This window comes from Austrofundulus limnaeus, unplaced genomic scaffold, assembly GCF_001266775.1.
Source record: "Austrofundulus limnaeus strain Quisiro unplaced genomic scaffold, Austrofundulus_limnaeus-1.0 Scaffold144, whole genome shotgun sequence".
NCBI lineage: Eukaryota > Metazoa > Chordata > Actinopteri > Cyprinodontiformes > Rivulidae > Austrofundulus > Austrofundulus limnaeus.
In genome coordinates this window covers 613,488-617,845 of record NW_013952546.1, presented here as the reverse complement: position 1 = coordinate 617,845, position 4,358 = coordinate 613,488, and the positions used below count along the sequence as shown (strand labels likewise).

General features: G+C 41.9%; 1 protein-coding gene across 1 annotated transcript in view; it reads left to right on the top strand.

The window, feature by feature from the left end:
* Positions 1–4,358, top strand: part of satb1b (SATB homeobox 1b) — a gene marked incomplete at its 3' end in the record, with an annotated part of 52,279 nt that overhangs the window by 46,265 nt on the left and 1,656 nt on the right.

Below are 4,358 nucleotides of genomic sequence, written 5' to 3'. Positions count from 1 at the left end.
ACTGTATATTACACACACACACATAAAATTACTTTAATGTAATCGATATCTGCATCCATTGGATGTTGTGTTTGGAATCACCTGCTTCGTTTTAAGGTGGTAAAACAAATTGCTTGTATTTATTCCTTTCTACACACTTTGCAGATTATTTCTTCTGCACTCCACCTGTTTAATCTGTGCGCGCTCCGGCGGGGTGACAATCTTTATAGTCGCGCTTTGGAGTGCGCATTTCGACCGTGGGTCGTCGCGCTATGACCGCAGGACAAACGAGGTCCAGACTGATGTTTGTGCGTCCCACCTGAGCACTGACTTCACCTGCACTGACAGTCGCCTCGCTGTGTGGAAATGAATGGAGAGCGAGCGACGTCGCCTCCCGTGTGTCGAGCCCTTCACACATGCCGCAGCGCGCGCTCCTCCAGCTGCAGGCAGTGTGCTCGGTCGGCATCCGACCGGAGGAAGCGCTGTCACGAAAACACGTAAACAGTTCGGCGTTCATTTTCACACACCCGAACCAGGTCCGGATAAGTTTTTTTCCCCTCCTCATTTGCGCTCTGTCACGCTGCTTCCCGCTTCTTCTGTTTTGACTCCAGCCGGTTACATCATCAAAAAGAATTGCGCGGTTGGCCGGTAGACAACAGATCTCTATCATAGGACAAATTTATATAGTTTCTACCGTATATTGTTTATATCGCTCATTCCTAGTGCTAATCTGGGCTTTTGGCTAACATTCTCTATTTTCAGCTTTTAGAAAGTTTTTGGCTACTTTTAGCTTTTAGCTTGCTTCCAACTTCCTTTCAAACAAACTAGCTTTTTATCACTTTATCTAGCCTTTAGGTACATTAGCTTTAAGATAGACTCTTCCTGTTTTTTGCTTCTAGATATCATTTTAATACGTGTAGCTTTTAGCTAGCTTTTTGCTGCTTGTAGCTTTTAGAGTTTTGTGCTAATCTTGGCTTTTGGCTAACATTCTCTATTTTCAGCTTTTAGCCAGATTTTGGCTACTTTTAGCTTCTAGCTTGCTTCCAAATTCCTTTCAAACTTTTTAAACTGGATTTTTATCACCTTTATCTAGCCTTTAGTTACTTTAGCTTTAAGCTTGCCTCTTGCTATTTTTTGCTTCTAGATATCATTTTAATACTTTTAGCTTTTAGCTAGCTTTTTGCTACTTTTAGCTTGCCTCCAGTTACTTGAACTTTTAACTAGTTTTTATCACTTTTATCTAGCCTTTTGTTACATTAGCTTTGAGCTAGCCTCTCATTATTTTTGCTTCTAGATGTCATTTAATAATTTTTAGCTATTATCTAGCTTTTTGCTACTTTTTGCTTCTAGCTTGCCCCCAGTTACTTTAACTTTTAACTAGCCTTTTGCTGTTTCAGTCTAGCCTTTTGTTACATTAGCTTTGAGCTAGCCTCTCACTACTCTACTAGATCTTTTTTTAATACCTAGCTTGCTTTTTGCCACTTTTAGCTTCTAGCTTGCCTCCAGCTACTTAAGCCTTTAACTAGTTTTTTACACTTTTATTTAACCTTTAGTTACATTAGCCTTTAACTGGCCTCTCACTAATTTTTTGCTTTTAAGTATCATTTTAATTTATTTTCTTCTTTTATCTTCTAATTTGGCTTCAGCTTCTTTAGCCTTTTATTAGCTTTTTGCCCCTTTTTATTGCTTCTAGATATCTTTTTAATAACTAGCTTGCTTTTTGCCACTTTTAGCTTCTAGCTTGCCTCCAGCTACTTAAGCCTTTAACTAGTTTTTTACACTTTTATTTAACCTTTAGTTACATTAGCCTTTAACTGGCCTCTCACTAATTTTTTGCTTTTAAGTATCATTTTAATTTATTTTCTTCTTTTATCTTCTAATTTGGCTTCAGCTTCTTTAGCCTTTTATTAGCTTTTTGCCCCTTTTTATTGCTTCTAGATATCTTTTTAATAACTAGCTTGCTTTTTGCCACTTTTAGCTTCAGATTCTCTGTAGATACTTCAGCTTTTAACTAGCTTTTTGCCACTTTTTATATCCTTTTGTTAAATTTGCTTTAAGCTAGCCTCTCACTATTGTTGCTAGCTAGCCTTTCATTGCTTTTAGCTTTTACATCTCAGTTTCATCTTCATATCTCAGTTTTTATTCATGCAGCATCACTACTGATTTATTTAGTATTTTAGTTGTTTTAAAAGAACAATTTAAACATTTCTTCAGCGTTCAGTTTTTTCTGAGCAATGCCATCGGTTATTCTGGGGGGAGTCTGTCCCTAAAAGACCTGAGTGAGTAAAACGAAGCCCAGATGTTGGTCCTCGGGGCAGCTGCAGTTCTGAGCCTCCGCACGTCGAGTTCTGGCGCTTGGATGAACAATAAAAACTTCAAGTCTGAGATTTTTACTGCAAAAAATAATATAATCCTGTAGATACGTCTGCTGACGTCTCCTGGTTGTTTTAGAGACGGTTTCAGTTTTACTGTTTTCTTCAGAAAAGCTGCGTGTTTCAGTGGTGCAGACACCAAACGTTGCTTCAGGTTCAAATCAGAACACACACTTCACATTCATCCTGCGTGTAAACGAGCCCGGCGGCGTCCCCGCCCTCACCACTCAGGTGAGAACGCAGCGCAGACGACAGATAATTGTATTTTTTTGTGCTAATTTTGACCTTTTCCCGTGCATTAGGCAGCGCTAACAGCCCTCCCCAAAGCTCACTCGGTGACGACGAGCTCCGTGAAAGATCAAACATCGTTCCTTCTCTTCCCAAACCTCCCCGCGCCTCCCGACAACTCTGGACCCTCTCTGCAGGTCCGTGTCCTTTCTGTGAGCAGTATGTGGCAACTTTCTAACCACTTAAGCCCATTTGAAGTGCGGTCAGCTGCGTCTGGGAGGTGAGAGGGCCACACAAAGGCTTCCTCTGTCTCGTCCTCCATGAATTTTTGGCTTTTATTCAGGCGCAGGTCCACCCGTCTCTAAACCGAGCCTCCAAAGTGCTCCGTGTCATCCTCTGCAGCGTGAGCACTTAAGCTGCTCAGTTTGTCTCCACGAACTTACAAACTATCTGTCAACACAAAAACAGGCTGTTTATAGAAATTCAGCTCGGATTTGGAGTGGTAGTAGCTGAAAGTCCTTCTAAACACACAGTCTGAGAGCCTCAAACATCAATACAAGTTATAATCAACTCCCTGACTTTTAGCAAAGTATCTCATCAACCCATTTCAATATGGCTGCCACAGCTGATCTAAAAGAGTCTAAAATATCAAATATAACACACTGAACACGCCAGAGCTTATCTGAGCTCGACGGGAAGGGTCTGGTTAGCCCTTGGATGGGGGACCGATTGGGTGCCGTAAAACCAATGTAGGAGCTGTGAATAGAAAACTCTGACCATCATAGGTCGCCTTCTAGAACGATGCCAAACATCATCATCATCATCAGTATAATTAATATTATAAATGAACAAAATAGTCTTTGAGGCGATACATGAAGAACTGAGGGACCTGCCATATGAGCTTGTTTGCTATGATTTCTGATGAGAAACGGAACAAAACTGCTTTAGATTTTTAATTTTTGCATAGATTTTTATTAGAAACCGTACTCCTGTCTCTCGCTTCGTCGGCCCTCACAAGCAAAACAAACCTCTGTCGGCCCGCAGTGCATCTTGGGTGGGCTGAGAAGTATAATCGTCGCTCAAATCGAAGGGAAAGGAAGACATAGTTGTGGGATGAGTCTTCAAATTTGGACAGCTTTCAGCACATTCTTTGAAGAACGCAGCCCCCGAATTTGCGTTGACTCCGTGGCAGCCATCTTGAATTAAAACTATCGATACGCGTTCAGTCTTTTAATTGCACGAGAATTCTAGTGAAGACGATTTGGCTCAAATCTCTGAGCAAAGATTGGGATTTCTGGATTTCTGGCTGCTCGGAGTGTTGCTAATCCCATCAGGTGCAGGTATAATCTAACAAAGCCTGTTCTGTGTGCGTGGAAGCACTTTGTGTAGCTGCAGGAAGTAGATCTGCAGGGTTAACGGTAAAGACACAAAGTTCAAAGCCTCTGGTTTGTGACTTTTATTTAAACATTACTCAGAATCCTGTTGACACGTCAGCCAGTCGCTCCAGGCCTTTTGTACTTCACCCATGTGACTTCGGCTCGCCGATATTCATCATATAGAGCTGAGGCGGTTCTCGCAAACAAGCACAGACACACACACACACCCTGCGCGTGCCGCACACACCTGGCCATCTGCCAGCCTCTCCTATGGAGCAATGCGGTGTGAATTTACGCACATAAATCAGCCAAGGTGGCAATTGAGCCAGAGACAGAGGAGGCTTTTTATTGGCCTCATAAAAACAGATGCAGAGGTATGTTTCTCTCATGTGCGCTGATGGCT